Raw genomic sequence first — 19,885 nt, 5'->3', positions numbered from 1 at the left:
AGACGTCTGTTATATAAAGTCGAAAAACTAAAAATATCTTAAAGGGCATGGATGTAAAGGTATCGCTTTCCAGGGTAAAAGTTTGGAAGCTCTGCCAGAGGGGAGAACATTTAACATTTTAGATTTCGTATTTATATTATTATACTGTGTTATATACTATTATCATTTTGTTATTTGATTGTTGACTACACGTCATAATTTATTGTACTTAAATATCTTATATTGTAAACAAAAGTATTTAAAATTAATACATATTGATATGTCAAGATAAATTATAAATATAACATATTAGAAGTTGGAACGGAACGGATCGGAAAAGTTTATTCTACAGCTCCCAGAGGAATAACATTTATAAAACAAAATTATAGCTGCGTTGTTTTTAATAAAATTATTTTCTGTTCTTAATTACATAGAACATTTTTATAAGATTATAGAATAACGAATTAAGAATAAAGAATCAAACTACAATAACACGCAAAACACCATAAAAGTCGACCTGCCGAAGCTAGCTTTTTATACCCGTTACTCGTAGAGTAAAAGGGTATACTAGATTCGTCGGAAAGTATGTAACAGGCAGAAGGAAGCGTTTCCGACCCCATAAAGTATATATATTCTTGATCAGCATCACTAGCCGAGTCGATCTAGCCATGTCCGTCTGTCCGTCTGTCCGTCTGTCCGTCTGTCCGTCTGTCCGTCTGTCTGTCCGTCCGGATGAACGCTGAGATCTCGGAAACTATGGGAGCTAGGCTATTGAGATTTGGCGTGCAGATTCCTGAGCTTCTTACGCAGCGCAAGTTTGTTTCAGCACAGTGCCACGCCCACTCTAACGCCCACAAACCGCCCAAAACTGTGGCTCCTACAGTTTTGATACTAGAATAAAAATTTTAGCTGAAATGTATTGTTCTCATCAATACCTATCGATTGATCCAAAAAAAAGTTTGCCACACCCACTTTAACGCCCACAAACCGCGAAAACCTGTGACGCCCACAATTTTCATGCTAGATAAAAAATTTTAACTGAAATGTATTGGTCTCGTCAATACCTATCGATTGATCCAAAAAGAAATTTGCCACGCCCACTCTAACTCCCACAAACCGCGAAAACCTGTGACGCCCAAAATTGTTATGCTAGATAAAAAATTTTAACTGAAATGTATTGGTCTCGACAATACCTAGCGATTGGTCCAAAAAAAAAATTTGCCACGCCCACTCTAACGCCCATAACGCTTAAATCTGTATACCGCCGGTAGGTGGCGCATTTTAATCTCGCTTTGCTGCTTGCATATCTCCATTTAGCTGAGTAACGGGTATCTGATAGTCGAGGTACTCGACTATAGCGTTCTTCCTTGTTATAACTGTGTTTATTGCTGTGTGTAATTTGATGAGGGCTATTTAGAAATCAAGTATTTTGAAAGAAAAATAGTTTGATCATGAGTAAGGCACGGCCAGAAAAGTAACAAAAGAGTTAAGCACACGCATGAATCTTATCTCTTCTCTGACGCAATGCCCACATTGATTCACACACTCGTTTTTGTCTATTAGTAATCTTCTCTGTCCAATACGATACCCAACCCAGAAACAGGCTCCGTTCTCAAACTACAAGTTTATGAATTTATTTTGAAAAGTCATACGCATTGTTTGAGCAACAATTTATCACCGCCAGAGTCTCGGATTGGATTGAAGCCCGGCTTTGTGGGCCGAATATGGCAGAAAAGCCAAAGCCAGCAGCCGCTGCCACATCAATCACCGGCTGACAAGCCACCTAAATACAATATAAATATATTGTGCTGCCAGGGAGGCCAGTCGTTATAATCTCGGGTAGGCTAACCCCGCCGACTTATCGCATATGTGCATTACATTAAGCTTAATTAGTATTTCAGAGAGCGGCCTGGTGGAGGAAATGGCAGCTTATACACAGAGAAAATACCATTAAAAACTGTCTATATGTTGGATATTATTCACTTCAAATTGAATTACTTTAATTGAAAATACGTGAAAAAAATGTATTTAAGACCCGAATCTTATAAATTTGATTACGAGAGAACCATGTCTTACCGCCGGTTTACTCTTTATATAAATTGCTAAGAAATCGGGCCCATTCAGAAAAATTGTTCTTGAGTTTTGGAGATACGCCCCCTGATCGACAGTATTCCCGAAAATATAAGGTGTCTCTATAATACAAAACCTAAATAGTCATCAATGGATTAGAAACAACTTTGTAGCGGTTGCCATTTTATTGGAACTTTTAGACTTCCCAAATTCTTTTCGGTGTAGCTTGTAGAGTCTTGGGACTGTGGGAAAACTCGGACTCTGATTAATGAAGCGTTGTGTTCAACATTTTATGCATAAATTGCGGCACGTACAATAAATTACGCAAAATAATAAATTGTAAATTATGCAAAGCGAAATGAAAAGTTTTCGAGAAATCAGCGGGGAAGGTCGTCGGGGGAGAATTCGTATCTATGCTGTCGTTCATGCGAAAGAGATTTGCAAACCTGATTCACTTGAAGCCGTAGAAGCGATTGCACACAACCTGATTCTCATTTCTCATTTCTGATTCCTTGTGCTTCATTACAGCGACGGAGACAACTACACACGAATTAGAAATTCAAAATTCGAATGAAATCTTATTCGCCTTTCTGAATGGCTTCGAGTGACCGAACTGCGAATCGGATTGTGGATGGAACGACTTTTGAGCATTTCCTTTGAATTATGGCAGCGACCTTTTCGTTTAGCTCTCTGTTTTCCGTTCGCCCCATGCAATTTATCGTAATGAGTTTTATTTTTATTGCGCCAACGTGTCGAGTGTCTTCAAGAGCCAGATGAAAAGAGATCCAGAGGGTGCAGTGGCGTGAGTCAGAGTCAGCAATTAATTTCCAAAGTGCCAGTCGCTTTGATGAGGTTGAAAGTTGTTGATAACGCAGAAGAAGATGCTGCTCCTCGCCTCCCGCGATGTGCATTTTAATTAGAAATCAGCCGAGGACCAGTGCCGGTCGCCAGGTAAATGACATTAAAAATGCATGCGGCACAATTAACAGATGCTTGCAAAACATTTCAAACTCGCACTTTATTCTCGCGCCCCGCAAACTACAAAGTACACGAGAAGAACTCCGCTGGAAGAAATGACTGAATGAGTTGGAGCCAAATTGACACATAAAGTGTAATTGGGTGTGTGCCAAGATACGCGATACGGGGAAGAAACTTGTGGTGCGTTCTTTGTAAGGATTTGTAAGGATTCATATTAAAATGATAATAGTAAATGAAAATATTTATTGATTCTAAACTATGCTTTTCTAGAGCTAGAAAGAACAAGTACATTGTTCTTGAATTGAGAACATATGTCCTTAAAAACCGTGTAAGTTCATTTTGGTATCAATGTTCTTGATATTAAAAAGAAATGGTGAGATGAGAAAAGTTAAATTGGGTTTGTTTAGCAACTTCTTTATTAACATAGACTACTGACTAATAGGATTAATAGTTTATTTGTTGAGATATACAATGTAAATACCGCCAGTTCGACTTGATTCGAGAAAAACGAAAACATTTTTTGCTTCAAAAATGACGTTCTATATTTAAGAACATTTTCAAATCAAATGAGAAAACAAATAAATCCTCGAAATATCAACGTACTTTAGTTGTGAGTTCAGTGAGTTCACACCACCGATGGCCGCGTAACACCCACCGTCCACACCCCCTCCCACTTGACAACCACCCCCACACCCACCCCTCCCCGAAGGCGGTGGGGAATGCACAAGCATGAAACCATTTCGTAATGCAACATCAGACGAGAATGAGTTCACAGACATGTGTACACCCGTACAAGTAGCAACATTTAAAGAGCTTCAATACTTAAGTACCCCCAGTCGCCCCGAGTTCGCAGATCGCCCCTTTCTCGCCAGTTTCCCCTCCTCACCCTTTTAACAATGGCTCATTTGCAGACGCGTCGGCAACTAAAAACAATTTAACAGACACGCTAATATACATCTTATGTGCGATGTTTTATCGCGGGGTCTGCTCCAATGTGGGGCAATACGGAGCCCGTCCGCCTGTCCGCATATCTGTCCGTGGGTCCGTAGGCAAGTGTGATTTACAAGTTTTCCAATGCACAATGGCTGCGAAGGCGGCGGGATCGTAAAACCCCAAATATGTCGGCATCGAATCGGATCGGGGGGCTTTATCTCGGGGCCTCTCCTGCGCCCGCAGCAGAACCACTTTCGTTAGCTCGTAAAACTGTCTATAAAACGCAATGACAATAAAAACCCAGCACGGACGACTCATTTACGTACTATATGTGTGCGCCGAAGACCTCGCTTTGTCTGGTCCCTGAGTCCCCGTCTCAGTTCTGACACTTCGACCTGCTTGTCGTCCTTTAGAGGCACTTACAGCTCGAGACCCGAGATTCGTGTTGTTTTGGAGACGGAGACGGAGCAGCGAATTGCCTTTCACGATGCCTTTGGTAAATTGCTTTTTGAATTCGTAAAAGCGCATACTCACACTGAGGAAAAAGTCAGGGGCGCGGAGAAGGTTGCGGGACCGGCCTCATAAAACGGGAAAAATCTTTTTATGGTTTTCTCTTGGCTGGACTCATTTTTATTGTTGGCCCGTTTTGTTGTCACCAACTGTTCGGCGTTTCTTGCCCTCAGATCCTTTGACATTTTAATAGTTCATTAATTTCGCAAAAGAAAGAAAAACGTGTATAAAATACACTCACATTGTCGCGTTGGAAACTTTGAAAGTCGCTTTTCTATGCCCGGTTTTCCTTTGTCCCCGGGCAGCCTTTGTTGCTGTTCATCAATTTGAAAGGTAAGGTAAGCCGGCAGTTCTTCCAGTTCCACATCCACTTCCAAAACCCACTTCGGAGCCCAGTCCCGATCCGGCAACAGTTTCAATTGAATTGTGCGTCGCTCCATCGAGAGGAGTACTCTCCTTCATTCATTCAGTCGGTCATTCAGGCATTCAGTCGCCAGTCGGGGCACTGAAAAAAAGTTGGTAGCTTCGACGGTTGATATTAATCAAGTGATGGTTTAATATTCAAAATAATAAAGAATGTTAAAAAAGTTCTTACTTGTTCCTTAATGTGGTACCAAAGTATGTATTTATAAATTTGCATACATCATACTTGTGTCTGTAAATATTGATATACAATTAATTGTACTTTTCTTTCGGTGCACTCACTTTAGTTACTAGTCACTCAACAATGGACTGGCAAACAGTTTTCGTTTCGACTGGTTTGTTCGCCGCTCATTAGCATTTCTTTTTTGGACCGCTGAGCTGATTTTCTTGCCAATTTCGGGCGACAGGAACTGGCCGCTTGTCTTGTCCCGAGCTTCAGCTAATGGAATCGGATCGGATCTGTGGACGTAATTGTGTATGGCCTCATCTGCTTTGAATCTGGATATAATTTGGTGGCCAGCTAATTGTGAGCTACTCGCAGATGGCCGGAAACGATTTGCACACTCGGCTGAAAGAGGTTTTACAATGGCTCATTAACATAAATGGAAAATATTCACAATAGCTAAATCTGATTTCGGTGGGATCACAAAGGGGTGTGTCTGTGCCTTAAATTGTACAATTTCAGTAAGCTGTCATCCTTTATGGGAATATAAAATAGGAATTCAAATGAATTAAAATTCTAATCATAATTCTAGCGTTGACAACTCTTCCACTTGCACCCAATAAATATGAATGCTACATACAAAAACTTCGATCAATAAAAAGTGGCTTTCTTCAGTGAATAACTTTAAGAAAAGTCAACGGTATTTGACGTTAAGTAAAACGTACAAAAACCAAGTAGGTTATTTTTGTGTTTTGTATTAAACCATGGTTTAATAATGCACTATTAAATATAATCTAAACGTCTGGTTTTAATCCAGCAGATGCTTCGGACCTCTGTGAAAAACCTGAGTTTCATGTCGATAAAATGTACTGCATATTCCAGGCAACTTCGACGCCCTCAGATGATCCACTCTGAAATCCAGGGGTCTATCTGCGGTGTCAGCTTGTTCCGCAACTAATTCCCAGATTAATGCATTCAAACGAAAATATTTATCGTACTCGGCAGTTTATACATATTTCGGAGAAGCCGGGCAACCTCTTCTAGTAAGTCAGAAGCAAACCCTACAACGTGAACAAATTATACTCATTCGAGTAATCGGCCTTTCTGCACAACTAAGCAGCCAGCTCGAACAAAAACAAAACCCTAATGGAAGAGGGAAACTGAAAGTAAAAACAAAGGCCAGAAAGAAAATAAGAAAAAACACATTTTCGGGGCAGTCAGCTCGAATTTACTAACTAGGTTGGATTTCCCAGAACCCGATCCGAGCGAACAACACGTACAACAACGACAATAGACCGCAGGCTCGACCATGGAGAGATAGGAGCTCTCATATCTATTACGATTTTACTGCTTTATTTTTGAATGGGCGAGAACACACAGGGGGAACTCGAAACACAAAAGTCGTCCGTGGGGACCTTTGAAGGCCTCAATCTCCATGTGGCCGGTTCTCATGTTGCCGCTCGACAACAAAGATGATTATGTATTAATAAATGTACAATATTTCGCCATAAGGAACGTCCAGACAAAGGGCAAAGGTTCGAGGGGAGCAGCGCCGTAAAAAGCCGAAATGTAGTTAAAATAACATTTTCGGGGCTGGGGGCGTGGCTGTGCGTGAGCTTAGCCCATTCAGTCCCCAATCTCCCAGTATCGTACTCTTCTCGGCCCATTTCCAGAGAATCTTCTGGGGTCCCTGGTGTTTGAGCACCAACCTGGGGAATGAATGAGTTTCAGTTCTCCTTCTGGTCTCGCTTCTACTTGTTTTTGTGCTGCTTTCAGTCCTGGGTTTGTTTCTGTAGCCGCATATCTCTTTGTTTCAAATTTTCAGTTTTAGTTGCGTTTTTCTTTAGTTCTTATTTTGTTTTGTCATGACCGAAAAACACACAAAACCGCACTGTTCTGCAAACAGTCTCCACGGTCTTCGAATGCCCTTTTAAAGAAACAGTGGGACATAGGTAGCTGATATCTTTGGCCTAACTAAATAACAACTTCCTCTATATTTTCATTTAAAGAAACCTAAATTATACCTAAAGAGTAAAGAGACCAGAAGTTATATTCCAATGCTACGACAATGATCCAAATCAATGTTAAGATATTAACATTCTAAAATTCTTGAAAATGAACACGTCACATTTGAAATTTTTCGAATAACAAAAACCAGTTCTGAAAAAGAGAACAAACTTGAAAGTATAATCTATGATGTCTGCTCGCATTATTTCATTTTCAATCACAGACAATCATTTCCTGTCATCCTCTGAGGATCGGCATTGGGTTAGGGAAGTCCTTAAAGATTCCCTGAAATACAGAAGGTAAAGAGCATATCCAATTCGACGACATCCTCGGGCCCGGCTATTCATCTTGTTTTCGACTTTATTGTTCTCAATGTTGACAAGAACGAACCGAGGACGAGAATGGGAATGGGGCTGGGGATGAGGATGAGGACAGGACGTGCTCTGGCTGCTGTTGATGTTGTTGTTCAGGGGAAAAATGTTCCAAGTTTTCTTTGAACAATCCACTTTGAAGGCATAAATTATGCCTTCAGTTTTCACTGTGCATGAGTTGTTGGCTGTCAGCTGTCGCCTCGTCCTCCCTGCCACCCCAGCTAGTAACCCCCTCCCCGTGCAGTCACAAAAGCTTAACTCGCCTTTTGTGCAAAAGTTTTCGGGCCCTGCAGAAGAAAACAATCTTCAAGGGTTGTCAGACAGACCAGACCGGCAGACAGACTGGTCGGGTCTGTTCTGTCTCCTCTTTTTTGGGGCCTCGCTCTGTAATTAATTTGATATGCAACGAAGCGTTTTTGAAGTTTATATTGTTTGTCTTACTCAAAAACGCCCGAGTGTGCGTTTGAGCTGGACTGCGAGGCCTCGACCCGGAGAATGGGTTGAAGTGCCAGGCCGTACTCGGAAATTCTCCAACTTCACTACACGGAAAACAATCAACTCTATACCTCACCTTGATTGTAGAACTGCACTCCTTTTAGCTCTGTAACACATTAAGAAAATAAAAATGTAAATGTTATAACTTTTCTTAATATTTGACTTTCCTTAAAATATGAAAATCTTGAAAATATCTTCTCTGTGTAAAAATAAACACAGCTGATATCCAGCTCATCTCTGGCTCAGAAATATTTATAGGTTTTGATTTATGCACGCTTTACTATTTTCGAGCCCTGGCCCCAGACAATAGTTTTCCATCCATAATCCCAACACGGTTTTTGTGAGTTCAGCTCAGCTCATTCGGTTGAGTTCGGATCAAGTTGGTGTCCACCGGAACACTTGTGTTCTTTGTTGGGCCCCAGACTTTGATGAGGTTCGGTGTATTGAAACTGGAACTCGTCATTGTTATGCATATTGTACAATTGTTATGTGAAATTTATATTGTACACACACAATACATTCGATTGTCTGAGCTACTTCTTAGAAACGTAGTTTATGAGTATTTTTCATGACAGCAATTTTCAATTAAGGCCCTGCGAATGCCGGAATGGGAGGGGTACGTCTATGCCAGAGGTAGGTCGTCCGATCGAGAGGTGTGGCTGCCATTCAGTTGATTGAGTTGGGAACTTTGCTGAGTGGAGGGGCGTTTGATTGATGCGAGTTTTGATAGATGATTCGAAGTAGTAAGCAGATATTAAGGGGAGCTAGTTTGCAAGAAGTTTCAATCTTATTAATGCAAAACAAGAAATGTCGCTAGGGTGGAGGTCTCGACAGCAAGCTATCCCGTACTTATTTCTGATCGACTGGAGAACTTGTTAAGACCGACCTTTTTATCAAGAAATCTTTGTCAAGTAAAATGCACCGAAATTTATCAACTTTGTTTGTTCTAAGCAAAATCATAAACTAAAAACATTTCTATGATGCTAAAAATGCAACATATTGAAGAATGTAAAAACTATACTTAAAACCAATTGGCCGAATTGTAATAACTAATAAACTTAGTATAAAAGTAAAATCATTGCCTTGTAAATTTAGCAAGACTTAGATGACATCTAAACACTAAATGAACTAAGTTCTGGAAGAACTTTTAGACGACCAAAACGAAGTTCTTGTTAAAAGTTTGAGTTCTCGCCAGTCATTTCTTTTATTTCATATTCAAGAAACCCATTAATATGCCTCAATGTCTAAATTTCGTCGTGTTGCAGGCTAATGGAATTCCTCCTTAGTTTCATCATCATTTCCGTGAAATATTCATTTGCCCCGAGACTCCGTCACTTTGGTCGTGTCAAGAAAGGCTTTGCAAAGTTTCCCGAGCTGTGTACACACATGTGGCGATGGAAAAAGTGCCCAGAGCCAAGTGAACTTCCCGGGCCTTTGGTTCTTGCACAGCATTGTTGTCGCAAGTGTTTCATTTTTCTCGTTTTAATACTTTTATTTTTGAAGTTGTGCAAGCACAATCATCCGTGCGGCATATGCAGCATATTTTATAACAATAATAGCAGCAACAGCAGTAACAACAGAGCGCAAATGTGCCTGGCACTTTTGTTAACTTGAGCTAACACAGGCACATGTATTCGGTGCGGAAACAGACACAGATGTGGCTAAGATAATATATACTTCAGTTTTTAAGGAGGGAGTTATGCTGATTTTTAAAGTACATGCAACTTTGAAGTAAATACGCGATGGTACAAATTAGGAGCCAAAGTATAATGCTTGCAAGATTTAAAGAGGTTGGAATTAAAGAAGGTTGCATATTTTAAAATTAATATATTCGTATTTCTTAAATCCAGCTCAAAAAGCGCCTCGAATATTTTACAAATCCTTGAATGTACGGTTATACAACTTTGTTTGTATGGGCCTGATTGTCCTCAACCTAAAATAAATGTCTCAAGCCGAATAAATGTGCAGTATTAGTCGGACATATTGCTGTTTACCCTTGATTAATATACTTTTATGATTTCGGCAGCACCATCCACAGCTACCGTGCTCACCCCTGCTGTCGGGATCCCACTCCCTATGTAGGCCCTTTGTGGGAGCGCTGCCTCATTTGTTTGAGCAAGTGCCGGCAAACGACCTCGAGTAGTACATAGCACACTTGTGCCACATACAGCACGGTACATATGTATTGCCCAGACTCGCTGGGTCTTCGTCTGGATGTATCAGCCAGTGTCTCGGCATTCGGAGAACGAGTCCTCCGCCCCCTGCCACACTATCGTTCCCGTACTATGATACACCCATCCCAAACCCATCCCACACCCATGGCCATGCCACCCACCGACGTCGTCGGGAAGGCTCGGCTTAAGTTAATTACATGCCGGTCGACGCCTCGTTGCATAAATGTGTGACCCTCTTCTGCGGGTGTCGTGCCCTCTCTTTCGCCTGACTAGCCCCGTCTCTTTCGCCTCGCCTGTCCAGCTGTGCGGCTTGGGCCATTTTACAACTGTTGGCAAACGACCTTCCCGAAATGCGGCGATTGTTGCTGTTGTTGCACCGCTTTTCCTTTGTTTTCCGGCTGCTCCTGTGACACGCCTTTCTACTGCGCAAACTCTCTCCATTCAGCGGAGAACCGGAGAGCCGGGCCGGGAAATCTCCGGAGAAAGACGGGGCGAGTTGCGCAGAATCGCTCCTCGGAGCGGGTGAACCCACGGGAACCCCCAGTGGCTTCCAGTGAACCTGAAACAGAAAAAGCCGACTGTCTGCAATGGAAGTGAAAAGCAGGAAAACTCCTGCAAGGCGTGGCGGTGGGCGGTGGGAGGTGTGCTGGGGATGGTGGGGGAAACGGTCTGGTCTGGCTCATGAAGTTACTCAGACATGCATAAAAATGCCGGTTTTATTATGTCGTTAGGTTCAGTCGAGTGTCTGCCTGTGTGGGTGCCGTATAAGTATCCGTGCGCTTGTTTCTGTATCTGTATCTGTATCTGGGGAGTTGGTCCTTGTAGAAGACTCCTTTAAAGGTGCGACCCAAAAATAAAAAAGCCGGGAGAAGAAAAGCTTCTTTTTATATCCCCGTTTTGGGAGGCAATTTGACTGAATTTCAGGGTGCCGGATAGACAGACTGCTGCAACACTGGCGAGCAGGCCATCGTAAAACTCTCGGACCCAACCCTTTTTGGCCATAAACGAGTTTTATGTAACATTCGCCCACGGCATACATAAAATAAAATATAAAAATGTCCCTCGCCCCCAGTTTCCTATGTTTTATTTGCTGGCCTGCATCCTTGGCCCCGCCGAAAGAGATAGAACGACTTATATAGATCGTGGATGAGCCTGTTCCGGTTATACATACACTCGTATAATTTTGAAATATGCTTGCGACTAATTTAATTTATTTGCCATTGTTGTTTGTGAATTGTGGGATTTCCCTTTGCCTCTCTAGGTTTTCATTGTTGCTCGAAATTCCTCACAGCACTTTGGTCGCTGCTGGTTCGGAATTGCCCTGCCATTGATTTCATTTTTCTTTCCGTCTTTTTATTGGCCTAACGAGCTACCAAAGAGCCATGTGGGTGGTGGGTCGACGTCGAGTCTTCGCCCGTAATATATTGGTATAATTTTGTCATAAAAATGAAAACTTTTACAATTAGGATTTCTGGCATTTTATTTATGAGCTCGAGCTCGCAGTTCGTGGGTTGTTTGTACGCTTCGCAATTTGTTCAATTGCCGGCACCCACAGAATGGGGACCAAGATATATATTGGAACACATATAAATACGTATATAAGTGGACCTTCGAGAAAATGCGATGCGCTCGGATGAGCTGAGCAGAAGAGCTGCTGACTTTATGACGCAACGGAAATCTTGACAAATTGTCAACTTGCAAAGAAAGCCAACGAAGGCAGTGGGAAGAAAAGCTCTTAGGGTCTGAATCACTCAAAAAATGGAGCCACATTTATTCCAATAAAACCTCTGTAATAGAAATAATTGATTAAATAAAAGAATTAAAATTTAGTTTAAATATCTGTTCCTACACTTATCAACATCATAAGTATTCTTATATCAGTTCAACCATCTCAAAACCTTGAAATGCCGGTATTAATAACGCTTTAAAAATATATTGAAAATACTTTGCAAAGCATGAAAAATTATAGAAGATAAAACAAGATAGACATAGCCGGCTTTATATCTGGGATTTTTGCGTTACGCTGATTGCGACTGCCGATGTTACATCACACGCCACAGAGAATCATTCTGCCAAAAACAGGCAACTTCATCTGCGAATGGAAATTCAGCCAGAGCCAGCAGCGATTTCCATAAGCATTTTCCATTTATGTAATTCAATTTGCTTTTATTGTCCAACGGGCATTGCAAAACATTTTCAAATGGCATTTATCAATACGTCCAATCTCTGGCTTGCACAAGTGAGCTGGTGGATGTGTGTGGCAGGGTCCCATTGATTTTGGCTCTGGTGCACATCCGATTTCCCCGCTTTCCCGCCCACACGACCTTCACAGCTTGTGCGGCCATAAGCGCCGAAATATATGGCCAATAATTTTGTGTGCATGCCAATGCCAAATATGCAGGCTGCGAAAAACCAGTCAACTCTCCGGCAAAAAGTCGAATCTAATCCAAACCCGTGGGCAAAGACCAAGCCAACATAATAAATCCGATTGAACCGGGGAGAAAAGAAGCATCGAAATGGCCGTCACACAAACGGGAGAAAAAGCGGCTGGCGTTAAAATAAAAGTAAAAATAAAATAATAAATAAAATGCAATTTTTAATTCCGCTTTTCTGTGTCTGTTGACACAAACTAATTTATGGCATTTACACGACAACAACAACAGCGGCAGCAACATTTTTGCACATCAACAATTTCCATTGCCTGCTGTGGCAAATTAGCCAGCAACAGCCAGTAATGTTTTTCTCTCCTTTTTTAAATTTGCTTTTCTGTTTGTTGCGGCAGCCGCGTGTATAAATTTTGCAACAGCAGCAGCAGCAGCAAAAAGGAAAGAAACTGCAAGAGATTTGCCTGCAGTCGCAGTTGCGGCTGCTGCATGTATCTGTCGCTTGTTTTCTGCTTAAATTATAGACATTTGACTTGGCTGCGACTACACAAACAACATTTGGCATGCAATTTTTCTTGCTAATTTGCATGACAGTCGCTGGCGCATATTTTCTCTCACAGCGCCTGGGAAGTTCTCGGGGACAACTTCCTTGCAACTGGCAACTTGCAACTTCGGCTGCCTACAATATTTGTAATTAAGCAATTTATCTGCCGCCGCCTGCTGTGGATGCTGAATCCGCTGCCCCTGCCGAGCAACATTTCCGGTTTGACTAAGCTAAAATAAAAGGGAAGCGACTGAAAACTATTTTCGATTGATTGGAGAGCGGGCGAATCGGAAGGGAACTGGGCAGCGGATGTGACCATTTGGCTTTGCAACATGGCAGCAATTAGTGGGGAAGTCTTCACAGAGAAGAACTTGGCTGCGAGGCGACGGGGCGTATGCGCAATGTCTTTGGGACCTGTTCGTTGGAAGTGTTTGGCACTCTGATTAGTCAAGCTGATAAATTCTTTGAAGAAAATGAGTCAGCCTCTTTTCTTCCTAAAGGCTTGAAGAGAATTTCAAAATTGATGAGCTTTGTTCACTCTATATGAATTTATAGCATAAGATACTGTAAAATTGTTGAGAAATAGATACATTTTTAAACCATCTAGCTCTTAAACTCCTACAGAGTAACATGTACTTTTCTTTAAGCTCATACTTAAACAAATGTACATTTGTATGTATTTAAGTTTAATAAATTGCAATTTAATTTACAAAGTATCTTACTGTCAGAATTATTTACTATTCCATGGGTTAGGTTAATATATAAACTTTGAGATACTTCCATTGATATACAATTAATTGAAAATTCATTCATGGTTATAAAAACAAGACAAAGAAATCCGTATGTTTGGTGAGTCCTGATGGTGAATTAAAATTTGCATAATTGTAAATATTTGGTGGCGTACTTCTGGTATCCCCTATATGGGTCCTTGGATGTGTTCTTCGTCCAGCCAAGACTCCAAATATTTGAGCTGCGCAACTTTTCGTCCACGGGATGTTCGTGGCAGTTGCATTTCCATGGCTCCTCACGACTGCACAGGGAAAATGGCAGATGTGTGCGTTTGTGGCAACTTCTTATGGACATTCCCATGATGCCGGCATGAGTTTGTTTGCCGAGAGCCAAGACTTGGCTGTAACTTTGTCGTGGCTGCCACTTCCCTCCGTCCAACGCCGCCAGGAGTCGTCCTTATTGAGCTGTTCGCCCAAGTGGGCGAGTGTGAGTGGCAGGAATTCAGATTCCTCCGGCTCCAGTCAACATTCATGTCAATATTGATTTTTCATTGCTCTTGCCGGCGACAGCAGCAACAGCAATAATAATAATAAAAAGCGTAGAGCAATATAATTGGAATTTGAAATTGGAAATTGGATATTTTGCAACAAAAAGAGAGCAGAAATGCGAAGAAGTCGCACAGCAGCAGCACATTTTATTCGATTATTTATTCAATGAGCGTCGCTCTGTTTGGCTTTTATTGTGTGGACGAATGGGAATGGGAATGGGCACATGTGTGCCATACATGAGTGCCCGAGTGTCCGCACAAAGGCCAATTCAATTTGAAGCAGAAACAGAATCAGACCTGCAGACAGACTCCATGGACGGTACACTCAGACTAATCACGCCGTGATGTATTTAGGTTTAAATTCTATTTCGAATAGTTGATAGGTGCCATTCACTTTCCTGTTCTGGCAATACTTCTTATCCTCCTTCTGAAATCATCTATATAGTATTACACTCCACATATTAACCCCATTAGAGAAAGCTACTACTTTTTTCTAGACGTGCAAGAGACACAGACCGGCTAGAACTTTGACCAGACAAAACGCAAATAACTCAATTTAATTGCACGAAAAACTAAGCTGAAACTGAAACTAGCAGCCAAGTCCCTGGCCAAGTTAGCTGCTCGTCGGCCAAGTAAAGCATGGAAATAAATTGGAAAAACATTTACCATCGCCTGATCGATGGCCACTGACGAGTGCCTGTCTCCGCTTCCCCGCCCTCCTCCCTCCCCCACCGCCCCACTTAACTGAGTTTACTGGAAATGGTCGAGTGACCAACTGGTTTGGTCTTTGAATGATTGCGAGTTGGACAAACATCAATAAGCGGCATGGCAGTGGCAGCGGCAGAAGCCCGGCATCGGAGTGTTTATATGGAAAATATAAATCAAATAATGGCGCAGACATTAACAAACAACGCATGTGGCTGCGCAGACATCCAGATGATTATCGGGCTCACAAAGGTTTCGATGTGTATTTAATTGTAGACCCACGAGTGCTCGGTGGGGGGATCGAGCCGGAAGGTAAGAGCCTACAATTTTATATAAACAGAGAGTCCACTTGGATGGTTTTCCGCAGAACTTTTTAACTAGAGTGCAGCGTCTATTGAAGTAAACTGGATACAAATACGTCTTGTGCTTGATAACGAGAAAATGGAAGAGACCAGAACCAATTTTACTTTCCAAGCAGTATTAGTCTTTGCAAAGTGCCTAAAATGATATGACTAAGTAGATTACTTTTGTATACATCCTCTTCTCTATCTGGAATTATTATCCAGTAAAAAATATTCGTAAGAAACTCTACAAAGATCAATAAGTTTGCAATATAGTAACTTCCATTTCAAGAAAAAACAACAGCAAATCTGCGCTGTCTTATTGCTTACATAATTTTTATTGCACACATTTTAATTCAAACTTTACATCGGTTTTAGGCGCAACTTTGAAATGCACCTGGGATGGCTATGAAAGTCTGGGATCAGTTGCGGCATGAAATACCCGATAATTGGCCAATTGCATTGGGACACCGCGACGGTGGGCTGTAATGCAGCGTAATGCTAATGCTTACAACGCCTGCCCACATGGGTCCGCTATAGCTTCAGCTATATCTATATACGATGCCTGGTCGATCGGCTGATCGGCGGACCGGGGCACAGCCCACTTATCGAGGTCGGCCCATAGCAGCACGTAGCCATTACCCATATAATGCGGCGGCAGCCAGCCGAACATTACAGCGAAACCTCGAAACGAGACCGGCCAAATATCAAGTATACGGGCTGCCGCTTATCGGCCTGTTGTTGCGGTAATTATAATGCGCCAGAGTCACGCCAGACACGCTGCATAAATATTTAAATTAAATAATAACAAATGCTAGAAATAAATAAGCCGGGCAACTGTAAAAACAATACGTAATGCCAACAAAGGCGCACTCGGGCAAATATTAATATTAAGCGGCGTCGAATTCCAATTGACTAATGTTGCTGTGGGGAATTTGGAAGCGAGTTGCTGCCGTGTCTGGGTTTTTGAGTGGCTGTGGCTGTGGCAGTGTTCCTTTGTTCTGGCCATCCCCATTTCCACGCAGATAGCTCCGGGCGCCACTCCCCTCGCCCCTTATTTTAATTTCTGTCGTGGCCGGGCTCGAGTTTCAAAAACCAATAATGCGGCTGCCATCAGCAACATCAACAACGGCGACGACGACAGCAACATGGCGCACAACAAGCAATAAAAATGGCATAAAATTCAAAATGAAAGCTAAACGCTGCCCCGACCTCCTGCCGCACATGTGGCCCTCGTTCCCCCCGCCGATCTGCTGTGAGCTGCATAAAAATAAGTAATATCGTAAAAATTACAGGAAATAAAATCGCAACGTAAATACGTGTAAGTGCGAGAGTCGGCCAACTTTCCCAGTGGCTGAAATTGGCAGAAAAATTATGGCAAGCGAGGAGAAGGATGGGCCAGAAACGCCGGCGAGCGAGAGGAAAATGTAACGGCCTTTCGGGGAAGTGGAAAACCCATTAAAGTTCAAGTTGGACATTACATGGCCATATTCCGGGCAAATGTTTTGGAAAATAAATAATTCCCAGTTGCCATAAATGGGTTTTCGAGGGTTGTTGGCACCACGGACCGCCCCGGCCGATAAAAACAAATGAGATAACTTCTCCGAGCAACTCGAGCAGAATACGCAAGTTCACCCAGCCGGCAAAATGCCAGATATGAAAGCATTTTCTAATCTTTCTGCGAGCGTAATCCTGCAATTAGGCAACCTGTCTCAGAGCCATTAAACTCAATTACAATTATCTTGCACTCATTCACGAGGACTCTCTGCGGGGCGGTTCAGTTACCATGGTACTTTGTGTCAAAAAATTCGGTATTTCATAATTCTTTAAAAGGGTACATACAGTCAAATTACGCCCAGAGCAACAACACTTTGGGCGATACTTTAATATTTTTAGAAAAAATGGATTAAAAGATACGACAAAATATTTTCAGGATGGTATCATTATATTGAAATTAGATGAAATTCATTTAGCTTCATTTTAAAACCGGAGAAAAATTATATTTATGCTATCTTCAATATTTTGTATTCGTATATCACTCATTTATTCTGTTTGACTTAACGTTTGCATACTAATTGAGTTTAGGCATCGAGTGGATTCAGAAAGATAGATAATAACTAATCATTTGATTATTTGCTCAATCAATGGAACACAAGAAATAATTACTTATACATTAACGGTACAAAAAGTGTAAGGCTCATTTGTCCCGCAATACCGAAATCCTCTTTGTCCATTTAAATTTTAAATCATCAACAATGAAAGGTATAGCGCCAGTCTGCGAATTAACAAGCACTACAGCAGCAACAACAGCCACATAATTCAGCATGTTGTGCATGGATATTTCCTCTGGAACAACTACATCTGCAACATGGGCAATTGCAATTACCGAGTGTGTGTAGCACCATAATCATTTCAAACGGCAAATTATGACAGCGAGGAGGGGTCGCAGCTACAATTGCAACTGCAATTGCAACACAGGCGTACGGCAGGCAAATGAAATGAGCTTTTAATCAATTTCCGGTATTAAAGTCTAGCCAAACCAAGCAACAAACAACCAGCAACCATCCCAGCATTCCCCCACCATCCCACAGTTGTCTGCCCCATTGTTGATCCTGCTGGCCGTTATTGTTGTTGGATTTAATTAACAAACAATTTATATTCATAAACCTCAATCGGTCACATGCAAATGCACATGCGACTTTGGTGCGGAGAGCGCACCACAAAAATATCAAGTGGGGGAATCGTTTCGAAAAGTTGTGATGTGGTGGGTCAGATACTCTACGGGGAGGTTATACAAGTGGCTGAAAGTTACTTTTCAGTTCGGTGACTAGAACATTTTGAATCTTTCTAAATGTGAATGGATAATTGTAAGTCATTCATTAAACGTGGAAACAGTTTCTAAACTTGCAGCTGTTAAGGTACCAGGTTTTGACTAAGCAAAGATTTAGATAGATTATAAAAATCACACTATATCGAACGACCTGAGCTACCTTTTGGGCAGAGTGCTCGATTATATTTCGCAACGTGTACGCAATAAATATGGCAAATGCGTGGCATGGCAAGAAAAAAACATGTGCATGCTCGCAATCATAAAAATATACTTATAAGCCCGCACACCCGTAGATACGAATGTGTATCTATGCTTCTTGGGCACTAGTGTAACTTGGTCTTTTGTGTAACAAAACGTGGCAGCGGAAAAGAGCAGTCGCCACAACAAAAGCGCCCAGGGAGCTGCAACAATGTGAGGGCTGATTGGGGCGCCCCGTTTTCGGATTTTACATTTCAGATTTGACGCTGCCACGTGTTGCCAGCACAAACACAAACACACTCGAAAACACACGCGTTTGAATTGCATGCGCCCTGCATTCTGGCCGCAATCGGACTTGCTGGCCAGGGGATGTGCAGGAGCACAGAGAGAAATAATACCAGGAAAATATTAGAACGCTGTAGGACACACAGTTCAAAGATACTTCTGTTACCCCCCTAAAAAAGGTACATGACCATGTCATAACTGCTATTTTCTTTCTCTGCCGTCTGGATTAACCCACGTTCCGACACCCAATTAACCCCTAGCATGCACAGCGCATTTGGGAGTGGTATCTAGCAGCTTAGCAGTCATTAATTAAACCCGGCCAAATACAGAGCCAGACAAACGCATGAGAAATTATTATAATGAACACGCATGGGGAAATGGGCGCAAAAAGCTTTGCGGGGAGTCGCCCTCCTCTGCCCCCAACTAATTAGCATGCTGAAATGTGTTTGGCTGCAAACACCACTCGGAGGTCACAGCGAGGTCCAAGCCTCTTTTGGCGTGGAAAAATGAGGCGGGGCGGGGGTGGGCAAGAAAACACATTAGTTGCAGCAACAAGGGCAAGAAACATTAAGCCAAAAGGTCACGGAGGTGGAAAGAAACTATTTATGCCAAGAAAAGCTGAAGATTATGGTCTTTTACGGACGGAAACGAATCGCTAGAGAACCAGTAGATTTAATCTAAGAGGGGATGTGTAGTCTTGCAAAACCTCAACTAACCTTAACCAGAAATAAAATTCAAAATACTGCCTGCATGTATTTGAAAATGTTGAAAATCGAATGCACAACTTACCACCCAGCTGCTATTTGTGTCAGTGGAAAATATAAATGGTGATTATGAACGTCCGGTAACGTAAAGTACCCACCGAGTGGAAAGCAGCCACATTGTATGGCTGCAAATTGCACGAGAACAAATATAAATATGGGTACTTGTACATCATGCTCTGCGGCAGATTCAGTCTAACCACAAACTCATTACGGCCCATTCTGCTCGGCCCCGCCCCTCCCTGCTCGCCACTCTTCCGCCTTAATGACAGACGAATATTTTGTATAATATAGACATTTTCTACGGCCCCGACTTGGCCAAGTTGAGGAACCGAAGAGGAGACAAAACCGAGCCAGCTGAAAAGCGACCTGGCAAAACCACAAAAACTTGCCTTTGGTTATTTTGTATCTGGCATTGTCATTGCGGCTGATGTTGCTGCTGCCGCTGCCGATGTTGC

At 42.1% G+C, this 19,885-nt stretch overlaps 1 long non-coding RNA gene across 5 annotated transcripts in view; it reads right to left on the bottom strand.

The window, feature by feature from the left end:
• The window catches only part of LOC108019444 (uncharacterized), a 43,588-nt gene extending 24,017 nt beyond the window's left edge, over nucleotides 1-19,571 (bottom strand). The window contains exons 1-6 of one of the 5 annotated variants that reach the window (XR_010654317.2): nucleotides 19,456-19,571; nucleotides 5,176-5,461; nucleotides 5,066-5,125; nucleotides 4,712-4,975; nucleotides 4,287-4,646; nucleotides 3,728-4,230 (exon numbers count right to left, since the gene is read on the bottom strand). This is a non-coding gene — a long non-coding RNA (uncharacterized lncRNA). Of the gene's footprint in view, nucleotides 1-3,727; nucleotides 4,235-4,286; nucleotides 4,647-4,711; nucleotides 4,994-5,065; nucleotides 5,126-5,175; nucleotides 5,462-19,455 lie in introns of those variants that run through there. The other 4 variants (XR_005014645.3, XR_005014644.3, XR_011604151.1 and 1 more) reach the window with 4 other exon arrangements.
• Between the last annotated feature and the right edge of the window lie 314 nt (nucleotides 19,572-19,885).

The sequence above is a fragment of the Drosophila suzukii genome, chromosome 3, assembly GCF_043229965.1.
Source record: "Drosophila suzukii chromosome 3, CBGP_Dsuzu_IsoJpt1.0, whole genome shotgun sequence".
In the NCBI taxonomy this organism is placed as follows: domain Eukaryota; kingdom Metazoa; phylum Arthropoda; class Insecta; order Diptera; family Drosophilidae; genus Drosophila; species Drosophila suzukii.
This window is presented reverse-complemented; position numbering and strand designations above follow the sequence as displayed.